The sequence below is a fragment of the Hemitrygon akajei genome, unplaced genomic scaffold, assembly GCF_048418815.1.
Source record: "Hemitrygon akajei unplaced genomic scaffold, sHemAka1.3 Scf000152, whole genome shotgun sequence".
Lineage (NCBI taxonomy): Eukaryota > Metazoa > Chordata > Chondrichthyes > Myliobatiformes > Dasyatidae > Hemitrygon > Hemitrygon akajei.
In genome coordinates, this window is record NW_027332038.1 from 554,618 (window position 1) to 571,029 (window position 16,412).

The 16,412-nt window shown below is 41.6% G+C and overlaps 1 protein-coding gene across 1 annotated transcript in view; it reads right to left on the bottom strand.

The window, feature by feature from the left end:
* The window catches only part of LOC140724015 (E3 ubiquitin-protein ligase TRIM39-like), a 49,505-nt gene that overhangs the window by 12,095 nt on the left and 20,998 nt on the right, over positions 1–16,412 (bottom strand). The gene's annotated exons all lie outside the window — the stretch shown is intronic.

A 16,412-nucleotide genomic window follows, 5' to 3' on the forward strand; every position in this document is an offset into this window, starting at 1 on the left:
TTTGTATGAGAATGTAGATGACACAGTTAGTAGGTTTGTAGGTGACACTAAAATTGATGGTATAGTACACCGGGCTCTTGATCAACTGTAGAGTTGGGTACAGTGACAATGTTTTAAAATACATCTTGCCAGGGACGTGGATCAGAAGGTGGAAAGGAATAATGGGCAAATGGGACCAGCTCATTAAAGCAAGATGGTCGGCACGAACAAGTTGGGCCAAAGAGCCTTTGTGACCTCCTTTCACTCAACCCCTTCACATCTTAATCCACCCCTTTCCCACACTGTCTCTGTCCCCTATTCATTTTTGTTCTTGTGGGAAGATGTCGATCTGAAACGTAGACTGTCCATCTCTCTCCACACATGCTGCCTGACCCGCTCGGTTCCTCCAGCATTTTGTGTCTGTTTGATCGGGAAATCTCTGCTCTCCGTCCAGCGGAAAGATATTGGAGAGATATTAGTTGCCCACCCGCTTCCCTGGGAAAGGTTTTCACGGGCTTTCCACTGGTCCTGGGGACTCTTTGTCCGAGTGTTCCCCCAATCTCTGGGGCAGCGCTGCCTGAGTCTCCCCACAATGCTCGGGGACTCTCTAATTCTCTGCTTCTCCCCCCAGTCTCTGTCACCCTGGATGTGGAAACGACGAATCAATGGATCGAGGTGTCTGTGGATCGGAAGAGTGTGAGATGTACGCGGACCCGGAGAGAGCTCCCTGACACCGGGAAGAGATTCACAAATCGGGCTTGTATGCTGGGATCGGAGGGATTCACATCGGGGAGACATTACTGGGAGGTGGAGGTGGCTGGGAATCGGGACTGGGGTCTGGGAGGCGCCGCAGAGTCTGTGCAGAGGAAGAGAGGGGTCGGACTGAGTCCGGAGACCGGATTCTGGGTCATTGGGCGGTATTATGATGTGTTACTTCGGAATTATGACATGATGAAAGTTCGTACCTCTGCAGTGTCCCATCTGCTGCCGGTCCCATCCCCGGGAGGGTGGGAGTTTATCTCAGTTACGAGTCCGGGACAGTTTCATTTTACAATGCGGAGACCATGTCCCATCTCCACAGCTTCACAGGGAAACTTTATCCTTACTTTGCGACTGGGGATGAAAACCAGTGGCTGAGAATCTGCTCCGGTTCCGCTCCGGGTCTGTAAATGGGTTGGGTCCTGGGACCGGCGTCAGGAGTAAGATCACTGTAAATGTAAATATGCGGAAAGTGAAATAATCATGAGATGAGAATTGTCGATCCATTAATTTTAACTCGTTCACCGCGTCCAACAACAGAATAGAATAGGGTCCTGAGCTCCCCCGGGTCCTACAGTCCACCCGAACTGAGACAGGTTAATTGGGACAAGTGGGGGTGGTGTTGACTGGGAAAGACAGTGAAGATTGTTCATTAAGTTCATCTGCCATTTCTTTGTCCCCCATTACTACATCACCAGCATCATTTTCCAGTGGTCCAGTATCAACTCTCATCTCCCTTTGACTCTTCATGTAACTGAAAACTAAACTTTTAGTATCCTGATTTATATTACTGGCCAGCTTGCCCTCATATTTCGTCTTGACCATTCTTATGGCTTTTTTCATTGCGTTTTGTTGGATTTTAAGAGCATCCCAATAATCCAACATCCCACTCACCTTTGCTACCTTATATGCCATTTCCTTAGGCTTAACACAGTCCTTAACTTCCCTTGTCAGAGACAGATTCCAACCCCTGCCATTTGAGAACTTCTTCGGTGGGACATGTCTCTCCTGCTATTCCCACATCTGTCAGCCTCCTCTGTTAAGCCGTCATCCCTAGAGTAACATCCCTATACAATTGGGACGTTACCATTATTATATGCCTTTGCCTGTTCAATACTGTGAATTAATTTAAAGTCAGTCCTATAACTTAATAAAGTTTTTATCTGAAAACTATCAACCCCTCAAAGATTGTACTGAAGGCTGCATTTGATTTTTTTTCACCCATATCTGCTTCACACTGAAATAGTATGTGTTTAAAAGTTTCATAATGACAAAATGTACACGACAGTGATATGAAGCAAGGTTAGCAGAGCTGGGACTTTTGTCTTTGGAGCGTAGAAGAATGAGAGGGGACTTGATAGAGGTCTACAAGATTATGAGAGGCATAGATAGGGTGGATAGTCAGTACCTGTTTCCCAGGGCACCAATAGCAAACACCAGAGGGCATAGGTACAAGATTAAGGGATGGAAGTTTAGGGGAGACATCAGGGGTACGTTTTTTACACAGAGGGTTGTGAGTGCCTGGAATGACTTGCCAGGGATGGTGATGGAGGCTAAAACATTAGGGGTATTTAAGAACCTCTTGGACAGGCACACGGATGAAAGAAAATTAGAGGATTATGGGGTAGTGAGGGTTTAGTACTTTTTTAAGGATTATATGGGTTGGCACAACATAGAGGGCTGAAGGGCCTGTTCTGTGCTGTCGTGTTCTATGGTTCTATGGTCCTATGACAGAGAATGAAGTTTTCTAATTAGATACAAGGCATAATTAAGCATAGTGTTGGCAATTCTAAGTCGTGTCAGATACCTACAAGTATCTGGGAGTACAGTTAGACGAGAAGCTAGACTGGACTGCCAACACAGATGCCTTGTGCAGGAAGGCACAGAGTCGACTGTACTTCCTAAGAAGGTTGGCGTCATTCAATGTCTGTAGTGAGATGCTGAAGATGTTCTATAGGTCAGTTGTGGAGAGCGCCCTCTTCTTTGTGGTGGCGTGTTGGGGAGGAAGCATTAAGAAGAGGGACGCCTCACGTCTTAATAAGCTGGTAAGGAAGGCGGGCTCTGTCGTGGGCAAAGTACTGGAGAGTTTAACATCGGTAGCTGAGCGAAGGGGGCTGAGTAGGCTACGGTCAATTATGGATAACTCTGAACATCCTCTACACAGCACCATCCAGAGACAGAGAAGCAGTTTCAGCGACAGGTTACTATCGATGCAATGCTCCTCAGACAGGATGAAGAGGTCAATACTCCCCAATGCCATTAGGCTTTACAATTCTACCGCCAGGACTTAAGAACTTTTTAAAAGCTATTATTAATGCTTTTTGAGATAGTGATTTAGATGCATATCATATTTTTTACTGAGTTAAGTATTGTATGTAATTAGTTTTGCTACAACAAGTGTATGGGACATTGGAAAAAAGTTGAATTTCCCCATGGGGATGAATAAAGTATCTATCTATCTATCTATCATTCCTTCCCTTCCTGTTTTAAGCCCTTCTTCCATAAACCCAACTTGTTTATGTATTCTGTAAAGGCATCAGTGCTTATGTCAATTTTCCTACAGATCTTGCCATAAGTCCTGAATTCTTAACCCTACCATCCCCTTAGCTTCTGATTTGCGAAGTGGAATGTCTATATCCACAGTTGAACTTCTAACAGGTTTTGTTGCTAAACAGTCAACCCCATCATTTCCCTCAACAGTGCGATGTGCAGGGCCCATAAGGTGCAGACATATGAACCGAACTTTGTATATGAAATAATGCTTGATGAGTTTCCAACATTCAATCTGACCTACTGCCAGAATGTCCTGTTTTAAGGCTCATCAAAACCGAAAGAGAATCTGAACAAATTACAAGTTTGCAAAGACCAATTTCCTCCACACACTGTAACCCTAAAATCAAAGCAAAGAATTCTGCTCCATAGACCCACAAATGGCTGGTAAGTGATTTCTTTAACATTACCTTCAACTCAGGCACACACAACAAATGAAAACAGACGCACCAACATTCCCAGTTAAATTATGTTTTAATCCATCTGTAAAAATGCTGACCGTATGATAATAACTTTCATTAATATACTCATGAACCAACAGACTCTCAGGCAGAACAGAAACCAGTTGTGTCACCTAAAATTAACTACAGTCATTGGAAAAAAACAACAAAGTGGGGTTACTGAGAAAGCTACAGTGGAACATATTGTATCATCCAATACACCCATATTCCCAGCGTGATAAGAACCCAGCCACCCAGAACTGAAAGCATTCTTCTTGTGATGTTCCCAACCACCCTTTAGCACAGGATGTTCAATCCAATTTGTTAACATCATCTTCCACCTCTGTCCCTGTAAGGGCAATTGTCCCATTTCAACCAGTAAAGCCGAAACAGGGGACGACCTGACTTAACCACAACACAATCTTAAAGCACGAAATGTATCACACCCAAACATCATAAAGTTGAAGAGGAAGGTGATCTATAAACCACAAACATAATCAAGAACAGATCCAATTAAACAAACGAGATTGGTCAACAAATATTTTCATGTAACACCCCAGAATACTCACAGAGATAACGAAGATTCTTTACATTTATCAATTATTTTCTGATCTGGTGCTACCATGTCAGCTGGAATGCCTGAAAATCTTACCACTGACACCTTTTACAGAGTTTGACCATATCATTTCCAATCAAGTACAGGTCTGCTAATCCTGTTTGTAAAGCACATGACTTGTGTTTTTGCTACTGAAAACTTAAATCCCATCTATTTGCCGACTGTTCGACCTTACTAATTGTTAACACATCCTATATACAATAAAAGTGAAATTTCTACCTCTAATCCATAAACCTCCATCATTTGCATATAGGGATTTACAGAATGAAAAACCTATCTCAGAGAAAAATATTATTAATTATAATATAACAAATACTGTCTATGGGATCCCAGTCTCAATCTCATAACAACCTGAATATAACTTTCCCACCCATACCTGACACAAAACGTTCAATTAAAACAACTCAAAGTTAGATAACAGCCCCTCCATCCTCATTTCCACAATTTCATAAAAATTCTTTCCTTCCATAAATACCATCTGCCTTTTGAATAGTAAAAATACTGCTGTTACAACATCTATATTTAACTGGTTTTACTAATACCATCTTCCAAATATAAAAATGAATTCAATGTCATACTTGCCCATCCATACCTTTACAAGACGTACAAATAGAAACAATCAGAAAATATTGTACAACAGCCCTCTCAATTGCATTTCCAAACATTAATCAAAAGTCCATCCTTCAATAAATATTATTTGCCTTTTCAATATCAAAAATATTGCTATTACAACATCTTTATTTAACTGTACTTTCCTAATATGATCTTCCAAACCCAAACTGATTCCAATGTTATTTAAGGCAGAGATTGCCAGGTATCTGAGTAGCCAGGGTATCAAAGGTTCTGGTGAGAAGGCGGGGGAGTGGGACGAAATGGGAGAATGGATCAGCTCATGATAAAATGGCAGAGCAGACTCGATGGGCCGAATGACCGACTTCTGCTCCTTTGTCTTATGGTCTTATTCTACCGTTCCAAATTCCCCTCTGATAAAACATGAAATTACCTCTTTTATCGAAAATATAATTCAAACACTCGATTACCATACATTCCACAAGTTTACATAAATGAGACTTTAATGATATTGGCCTACAAGAAGGAGGATCAGACGGGGAGATCCAGGTTTTAGAATGGGAACTACTACAACCATTTTCCATGAGAAAAGTAGATGGCCAAACCTCCAAATACAATTCAGAAAGTTCATATTTTCACAAAAGAAAATTACACATACCTGTTGAATCAAGATTTTCTACAAGTTCATGATACATTTTATTCCCTTTCACAACACTATACTCTGCCCCTTTCCTTATAAAACTGACAACACCACCCCTCTACCAACTAACCTGTCAAGCCAAACGACAATATAATCCTGTGCAGGAATGAAACTTAAAATGTGCAGGTTTCCTGAACAGATATAACATCGGAAGAATCTGACAAATCAGAAATAAACTGCTTAAAGTGTTGACCATGTAAAATCAGGCTTCTTGCATTTCACTTCAATATTTCAATCCCATTACATATCTTCACAAGTAGACTGGGATGCAGAAACCCCCACAAATCAGAGCTTCATTTACAGCTTCCCACATAACACCAGTCACACCAAGATACCTTTCTGCAGATTTCACAATAATGTTAATTTCCTCAGTAGGATGAGATGTCTGAGCAGTACAATTCACCCCATCGGTTATAAACATCACAAACTTCATTTTATCCAGCAGTGAAGTATCTTTGGTGAGAGAACTGTGATGCCGGCATATATCCACTGACGTCACAGTCTGTTCTCTGAGTGGGGTCACTTTATCCAGTTTACCTGCTCTGCTTGCTGTACTTGTCCTTGAACAGGCCCTTATGCTTACTAAACCAATCCCTTCTGCCTACACAAGGAACACATCCCTCCATTCTCCTCACATTCACGTGGTATCTAATAGCCTCTATCACATCTGCCTCCACCACCACCCGATATTCACTCCAGACACCCACCACTATGGGAATGTAAAACAAAACTTGAAACGCAAATCTCCTTTAAACATCCTGAGTCAGGTTTTTAACATCATTGTCTTTTCTAATTGTTTTTTTTCCAACAGCAGCTATGCAGAGAAAAGATACAAAATTACACTAAATTACAAAATACTTCAATAGTGCAAAAAGGACCAATGAGGATGTGTTCCCCCTTTCTCCTGAAGTGCATGCCCACTGGCATTGGACATTTCCTCCTTAGAGAAAAAATCCCGGCTGTCCACTCTGTCTGTGTCTCTCACATTCCTGTAAACATCTGTCAGACCTCCCTCAGCCTCTGCCACTCCGAAGAAAATTCCCCGAGATTGTCCGGTCTCACTTTATCCAGGCAGCATCCTGTTAAGCTTCTTCCACTCACCATCCAATACCTCCGTATTATTCCTGCATTCGAATGGAATTCTCCAGATGTGGTTAAACTAGAGATTGAGACAACTGCAACATAACTGCCTGACAATGGAACCACTATCTGGGAGTTATGAACTCGGATTCCAAGATCCCCCTGTAGATCAACACAGTCCAATCTCGCCCCATGAATATAACAGCAACGAGATAATGCTGAGGCTTTATAAGACACGAGTCAGGCCACACTTGGAGTATTGTCAACAGTGTTGTGCCCCACATCTCAGACAGGATGTGTTGTCATTGGAGAGAGTCCAGAGGAGGTTCAGAAAGATGATTTCAGAAATGAAGGGGTTAAAATATGAGGAGCACTTGGCAGCTTTGACCCTGTGCTCACTGGAACTCAGAAAAATGCGGGGCATCTCATTGAAACCTACCGAATGTTGAAAGGACTGGATAAGGTGGATGTGGAGAAGGTATTTCCTGTGGTGGGGCACAGCCAAAAAGTTGAGGGGCCACCTTTTCAAACAGAGGTAAGCAGCTTATTTTTTTTATTAGCCAGAGAGTATTGGATCTGTGGAATGCTCTGCCACAGACTGCAGTGGAGCCACCTTTCCATCATGGCTGACTCAATGGGCTGAATGGCCTAATTCTGTTCCTATGCCTTATGGACTTATGAACACAAGCCCCCTCAATCATGATGAATCTCCTCTGCACTCTTCCAGCACGAAACATCCTTTGTACAGAATGCTAAGCGGAACTGAATGTAACTTTTCAAGAACGTTGTCAAGTCAGGCAGCATCTGTTGAGGGGAATAGAGTCGATGTTTGGGACAGAACCGCTCCCTTACCTTTCCACGCTGTCCTCCTGTCCATTTAAACTAATCCCTCTGCCTGTCTTTGACACAGAACACAGAAATCTACAGCACATTACAGGCTCTTCAGCCCACAATGTTGTACTGACCATGTAACCTACTCGAGAGACTGCCTCGGATTTCCTGATCGTATATCCCTCTATGTTTCTAAGCTCCATGAACCTATCTAAGAATCTCTTAAAATATCCTATTGTATCCACCTCCACCATCGCTGCAGGCAGCCCATTCCATGCACCCACCACTCTCTGTGTAAGAAACTTACCCCTGACATTCCCTCAGTACCGAATTCCAAGCAGCTTAAAACTACGTCCCCTCGTGTTAGTCACTTCAAGCCTGGGAAAATGCCTCTGGTTATCCACATGGTCAAAGCCTCTCATCATCTTATTACAATTACTTATGTACAGGTTAGGAGAAATATAGCTTCAACATCACCTCACAGCTCTTGAATTCAATCCCACGGTTGATGAAGGCCATCACACCAGACCCCTTCCTAACAACACTGCCAACCTACACAGCAGCTTTGAGTGTCATATGGACATGGACCCCAAGATCTCTCTGACCCTCCACACTGCCAAGAGTCTCACCATTAATATGATATTCTGTGTTCAAATTTGACCTGCAGAAATGAACCTCATCATCTGTGTTGAACTCTCTCTGCCACTTCCCAGTTCTGCATCCGAGGCGAGGAAATAGATTGCTGAGCCTCTGGCTACGATCATTATGTCCTCATTGTGCAGGAAAATGGTACCGGAGGATTGGAGGGAGGCGAATGTTGTCAACTTGTTCAAAAAGGGTAATAGGGATACTCCGGATAATTATAGACCATTGAGCCTTACATCTGTGGTGGGAAAGCTGTTGGAAAAGATTCACAAAGACAGGATCTATTGGCATTTAGAGAATCATGGTCTAATCAGTGACAGTCAGCATGGCTTTCTGAAGGGCAGATCGTGTCTAACAAGCCTGATCTTTTCGGAGGTGACCAGGCAGATAGATGAGGGTTGTGCAGTGGATGTAATCTACATGGATTTTAGTAATGCATTTGATAAGGTTACACACAGTAGGCTTATTCAGAAAGACAGAAGGCATGGGATCCAGGGACGTTTGACCAGGTGGATTCAGAATTGGCTTGCCTGCAGAAAGCAGAGAGTTGTGCTGGAGGGAGTACATTCAGATTGGAGGGTTGTGACTAGTGGTGTCCCACGAGGATCAGTTCTGGGACACCTACTTTTCGTGATTTTTATTAACAACCTGGATGTGGGGGTAGAAGGATGGGTTGGCAAGTTTGCAGAAGACACAAAGGTTGGTGGTGTTGTGGATATTGCAGAGGATTATCAAAGATTGCAGAGAGACATTGATAGGATGCAGGAGTGGGCTGAAAAGTGGCAGATAGAGTTCAACCTGGAGAAGGGTGAGGTGGTACACTTTGGAAGGACAAACTCCAAGGCAGAGTACAAAGTAAATGGCAGGATACTTGGAAGTGTGGAGGAGCAGAGGGATCTGGGGTTCATGTCCACAGATCCCTGAAAGTTGCCTCACAGGTAGACAGAGTAGTTAAGAAAGCTTATGGGGTGTTATCTTTCATAAGTCGAGGGACAGAGTTTAAGAGTCGCGATGTAATGATGCAGCTCTATGAAACTCTTGTTGGACCACACTTGGGAGTACTCTGTCCAGTTCTGGTCACCTCACTATAAGAAGGATGTGGAAGTATTGGAAAGGGTACAGAGTAGATTCACCAGAATGCTGCCTGGTTTAGAGTGTGTGGATTATGATCAGAGATTAAGGGAGCTAGGGCTTTACTCTCTGGAGAGGAGGATGAGAGGAGAAATGATAGAGGTATAGTTGATATTAAGGGGAACAGATAGAGTGGACAGCCAGCGCCTCTTCCCCAGGGCACCACTGCTCAATACAAGAGGACATGGCTTTAAGGTAAGGGGAGGGAAGTTCAAGGGGGATATTATAGGAAGATTTTATACTCAGAGACTGGTTGGTGTGTGGAATGCACTGCCCGAGTCAGTGGTGGAGGCAGATACACTAGTGAAGTTTAAGAGACTGTTAGACAGGTATATGGCGGAATTTAACCTTAGGGAGGCAGAGTTTAAGGGTCGGCACAACATTGTGGGCCGAAGGGCCTGTACCGTGCTGTATGGTTCTATGTTCTATCTATTTCTCGCTGGAATCTCTCTTTTATTTTAATTTTTTATTGAAGGCACGACACAGTACAGAAAACGTAATGCATTACATTTTCCTCCATTTTGCTTTTATACCTTACCCCTGAACAACACCACAACGTCATCAGTGGGGCCTTCTGGGAGTTGTAGTCATTGTCCTCGCTCGCTCCCTGTCAACCACAGACGTCACCGAAACAGACCCACCGAGGCGCGAAGGGGAATCACACCCGTCCTTGTGGGCGCCGAGGCCGGCGACACCGACAGAAGCGAATCGCTGATTCCCGCCATGGCGATGGAGCGGAAGAGGAGGGGCTGATCATGGGCCGATTTCCTCCAGCCTATCGTAGCTCAGATGTAACACTGACCCCTGCTGTCAATGGCTGTGGTGCATGTCGCTCAAATGGGAACTCAGAGGGTGATTAGTTTATGTGAACGTCAGTCAGCCTTCCTGTCTTTATGAGTTTGGATTTGGATTTATAACGGGACAGGAAGCAAATTGGGAGAAATGTGAGTTTTTATGTGATGGTGCATCAGTCTCCGAGTTACATAATTAACAATTAAAGGGCAAAGGCCGTGGTGAAGAAGGAGGTGATTTACTGGAGTTTATATGGAGATAATATTGGAAGGGATATCAAACTTGGAATTGTTTGGGATACGATTTAGAAAATGGGGGGATTTGTGGGGATCATGTTGATTAATGAGGGCAAAATGATTGTTACTGAAACAGGGAAGTTTGTGTTACTGGCTGGGTCATTTGTTGAGATTCATAATCAGGATAATTTAAGTGAAGAAGTTAAACAATGTAGGGATATGTTTTTCAGTGCTGGAAGTCAGCTGTAGCAATGATAGTATCACTGATGGAGAGATTTCTTTGTATGAATTTAAGACGTCTATTAATAATGCAGGTCAGGTGTTCCCAGGAAAGAGTGATATTTGAAATTGTAATTGTTTCTAATTCGCTTTTGTGAAAATATTAAATGTTTGAATTGTGCATCTACTTTCCTCATGGAAAATGGAAATAGTAGTGCCAATTCTAAAACCTGGCAGATCCCCATCTGATCCTTCTAGTTAAGGGCCTATATCGTGGATGTCTCATATATGTAAACTTATGGAATGTATGGTAATCAAGCGCTTGAGTTATATTTTGGAAAGAGTGATGATAAAGTGTTTTATTAGAGTGGATTTTGGAAGGGTGAAATGGCATTAGATTCAGTTTTAGATTTGGAAGATGATATTCGGAAAACACAATTAAATAAAGATGTTGTAATATCAGTATTTCTTGATACTGAAAAGGGAAATGATATGGAAGAAAGGACTTTTGATTAAATTAGGAGTGAGGGGGACATTGTATAATTTTTCTGAGTTTTTTATTTGGACAGACTGTGCATGTACCGGTCTGCATGTTATGTTGGTGTTTCTACGAGATAGAGAATGGGATCCCATAAGGCAGTATTTGTAGCCGTTCATTATTTAATATTATGATTAATGATATTTTCTCTGAGATGGGAAAATGGGATACCCTGGGTAAATCACAATATACAGATGACGTTGCTTTATGGATTAGAGGTATTAATTGCAATTTACAATTAATAGGTCAAACAGTGGGCAGATTGATGAGGATTTTAAGCTTTTAGTCGTTAAAACACATTATGTGGTTTACAAACAGCATTAATAGACTTGCACTTGATTTTAAATTATGTCATTAATATCTTGTGGAAGTGTCAGTGGTAAGATTTCTCAGTATGTGGATGGATAATAAGCTGACGTGGAAGCACCTATCAGTAAAATAATTGATGAATGTAAAGGAGCTTTAAATCTCCTCAGACATCTATGTGGGTATTCTTGGGTGCAACATGAAAATCTTTGTTGACCAATTATATTTGTTTAATTTGATCTGTTCTTGATCATGTCTGTGTTGCTTATGGATCACCTTCATCTTCAAATTAAAAATGTTTGTATGTGATACAATTACAGACTTTAAGATTGTGTTCTAGTGCAGTAATGTTGCCTCCTGTTTTGGCTTTACTGATTGCAATGGGACAATTGCCCTCAAAGTAACAGAGGTTCAAGTTGATCTCAACATACTGGATTAATTTGCGGGGCAAGGAAATGATCATCCTGTTAAAGGTGTGCTGGAGGACGGTTGGGGACATCACAAGAAGAGTGTTTTTTGTTCTGAGTGGCTGGGTTCTTATGACGCTGGGAATACGGGTGTATTTGATGATACAATATGTCCCACTGTAGCTTTCTCTGTAACCCCACCTGGTTTTTTCCAATGACTTCAGTTGATTTTAGGTTACACGATTGGATTCGGTTCTGCCTGAGAGTCTGTTGGTTCATTAGTATATTAATGAAAGTTATTATCATACAGTAACCATTTTTACAGATGAATCCAAAGATAAGTTAACTGGGGATGTTGGTGTGGCTGTTTTTGTGTGCCTGAATTGCAGGTAATGATAAAGAAATGACTTATAGCCATTTATCAGCATAGGAAGCAGAATTATTTGCCAACAGTTTAGGCTTACAGTGGGTGGAGGAAATTGGTCCTTATAATTTGCTCAGAATACATTTCAGTTTTGATAAGTCTTAAACAGGTCATTCTGGCAGTAGGTCAGATTGACTGTTGGAAACTTGTCAAACGGTATTTCATATATAAAGTTTGATTTATATGTCTGCACATTATGGGCCCTGAACATCACACTGTTGAGGGAAATGATGATATTGACTGTTTAGCACCAAAAGCTGTTAAATGTTAAGCTGTGGATATAGACCTTCCACTTAGCAAATGAGAAGCTAAAGGGCTGGTAGTGTTAAGAATTGGGGGCTTATGACAAGACGTAGGATAATGGACATAAGGATAGACACCTTTACAGAATACATAAACCTGTTGGGTTTATAGAAGAAGGGCTTAAAACAAGGGAAGGAATGATATTGACATGACATAGAAATGTCCACACTATGCTTAATTATGCCTTGTATCTAATTGGAAAACTTCATTCTGTGTCGTGTACATTTTGTCATTATGAAACTGTCGAAACACATACTATTTCAATGTGAAGCATATAAGGCTGAAGAAAAATCAAATGCAGTCTTCAGTACAATGTTTGCGAGGGTAGATAGTTTTCAAATAAAAACTATTAAATTATGGGACTGACTTTAAATCAATTCACAGTTTGAGCTGGAAAAGGCATGTAATAATTGTGTTAAACCTAAGGAAATGACATATAGGGTAGCAAAGGTGAGTGGGATGTTGGATTATTGGGATGCTCTTATAATCCAACAAAAGGCAATGAAAAAAGCCATAAGAATGGTCAATACGAAATATGAGGGCAAACCGGCCAATAATATAAATCAGGATACTAAAAGTTTAGTTTTCAGTTACATGAAGAGTGAAAGGGAGATGAGAGTTGATACTGGACCACTGGAAAATGATGCTGGTGAAGTAGTAATGGGGGACAAAGAAATGGCAGATGAACTTAATGAACAATCTTCACTGTCTTTTCTAGTCAGCACCGCCCCCACTTGTCCCATTTAACCTGTCTCATTACGGGTGGACTTTAGGACCCGGGGGAGCTCAGGACCCGCCGCCCGCAACTGCTGCTGAATCCCCGGTGTTTCTGTTCGGTTGACGGATGCGGTGAACGAGTTAAAATTAATCAATCGACAATTCTTATTTCGTGTTTATTTCACTCCATAGAACCATAGAACACTACAGCACAGAAAACAGGCCATTTGGTGCTTCTAGTCTGTGCGGAAACTTTATTCCGCTCATCCCATTGACCTGCACCCAGTCCGTAACCCTCCAGACCTCTCCCATCCAGGTATCTATCCAATGTATTCTTAAAACTTAAGAGTGAGCCTGCATTTACCATGTCAGATGGCAGCTCGTTCCACACTCCCACCACTCTCTGAGTGAAGATCCTCCTAATGTTCCCCCTAAACCTTTCCCCTTTCACCCTAAAACTATGTCCTCTCATATTTATCTTTCCTAATATAAATGGAAAGAACTTACTCGCATTTACTACCTATACCCCACATAATTTTGTAAACCTCTATCAAATCTCCCCTCATTCTTCTACGCTTCAAGGAATAAAGTCCTAACCTGTTCAATCTTTCCCTGTAACTCAACTCCTGAAGACCTGGCAACATCCTAGTAAATCTCTGCACTCTTTCAATCTCTCCAACCTCTCCATGGATACCTCATGTCTGAACTTTCTGAACTAACCTCCCATGTGGGACCTTGTCAAAGGCCTTACTAAAGTTCATGTGGACAACATCCACAGCCTTTCCTTCACCTACTTAGTTGGTAACCACCTCGAGAAACTCTTCGAGATTCATTAAACACGATCTACCATGCACAAAACCGTACTGACTATCCTTAATCAGCCCTTGGCTGTCCAAATACTTGTAAATCCGATCTCTCAGAACATCCTCCAATAACTTACATACTACTGATGTCAGGCTCACTGGCCTGTAGTTACCTGGTTTACCATTGGAGCCTTTTTTAAACAACGGAACAACATGAACTACCCTCCAATCCTCCGGCACTGCACCCGTGGCTGAAGAAATTTTAAATATTTCTGTCAGGGCCCCTGCAATTTCTACTCTAGTCTCTCTCAAGGTCCGAGGAAATATCAAGTCAGGCCCAGGGAATTTATCTACCTTTATTCGCTGTAAGGCAGTAAGCACCTCATCCTCCTTAATCTACAAATGTTCCATGACACTACTGCTTGTTTCCCTTCCTTCCATATACACTATGCCAGTTTCCTGAGTAAATACTGATGCAAAAAAACTATTTAAGATCTCCCCCATCTCATAAGGCTCCACACATAGACGACCACTCTGATCTTCTAGGGGACCAATTTTGTCCCTTACTGTCCTTTTCCTCTTAATATACTTGTAGAAACCCTTCAGGTTTTCCTTCACATTATCTGCCAAAGCCACCTCATGTCTTCTTTTTCCCTTCCTGATTTCCTTCTTTAGTATTTTCTTACGTTTTCTATACTCTTTAAGTAACTCATTTGCTCTTTGTTGCCTCTACCTGCTATACACCTCTCTCTTTTTCTTAACCAGATCGCCAATATCCCTTGAAAACCAAGGTTCCCTGTGCCTGTTAACTTTCCCTTTAATCCTGGCATGAACATGCAAACTCTGCACTCTCAAAATTTCACATTTGGAGGCCTTCCACTTACTGAACACGTCCTTGTCAGGAAAAAAAAAACTTATCCCAATCCACTCTTCCTAGATCCTTTTTCATTTCCACAAAATTAGCCCTTCTCCAATTTAGAACCTCAACTCAAGGACCAGACCCGTCCTTATCCATGATTAACTTGAAACTAATCACATTATGGTCACTGGACCCAAAATGTTCGCCTACACATACTTCTGTCACCTGACTGTCTGGTTTCCTAATAGGAGATCAAGTATTGCATCCTCTCTCGTAGGTACCTCTATATATTGATTTAGAAAACTTTCCTGAAAACATTTCACAAACTCCAAGCCATCTAGCCCTTTTACAGTTTGGGAGTCCCAGTCAATATGTGGAAAGTTAAAATTCCCTACTATTACAACTTCCTGTTTCTTACATCGGTCTTCTATCTTTATACAGGTTTGCTCCTCCAATTCTCTCTGACTATTGGGCGGTCTATAATACACCCCTATTAGTGTGGTCACACCTTTCCCGTTCCTCAGCTCCACCCATATGTCCTCTGTAGACAAGCCCTCCGGGCTGTCCTGTCTACGCACAGCTGTGATATTTTCCCTGACTAGTAATGCCACTCCTCCCCCTTTCATCCCTCCCCCTCTATCACGTCTGAAACAACGAATATTTCTATCATGTATAAACCTTAGGTGAGAGGTTATCTTTTTGTATTAATGTATTAAAAATAAATTATAAATTCTACCAATGAGAATTACAAATTCTCTTACTAAAGGATTCATATTCAAAATACTATCCAACTAATCAGATTCTTGCATATATTGAAACAGATAATTATTTTTGTAAAAAATGTCTAACCTGAAGATATTGCAGAAAGTGTGTATGAGAGAGAGAATATTTGCTAATTAACTCTTCAAAAGTCATCAATCGACCATCACAAAATAAATGAAAATAAAAATAAATAAATCTGCAAAAAGAAAAACAGATCCCCTTAATCACTAAAAATTAAACAAGATTGGGAGAGAGAACTTAATATGACCTTTGTTAATGAAGATGGTCAATTCTTCTTTGATATGTTCCAATCAGTGTTTAATTCAATTTAAAATTGTTCACTTACTATTTAACAAAGGAGAGACTATCCAAAATATTTCCTAACATAGACAATTATTGCGATAGGTGTAAAACTGAAGTAGCCACTTTTTCACATATGTTCTGGTCATGTTCTTCATTAAAATCTTTTTTAGAAATCTTTTTTTACTACAATTTCTAAAGCTCTGAAAATTAATTTACAACCTAATGTGCAAACCTTTGATTTCTGTCTATATATGCAGTCCTCGCATGACCTTTATCCTCCTCCACCTCACTATCTGCTCTAACACTCTGGTTCCCCTCCTTCTGCAAATCTTTTTTACCCACTCCCCCTCCCCCCCGAGCAGCACTAGCAAATCTACCCGCAAGGATGTTAGTTCCCCTCCAGTTCAGGGGCAAACCGTCCCGTCGGAACAGGCCCTACCTT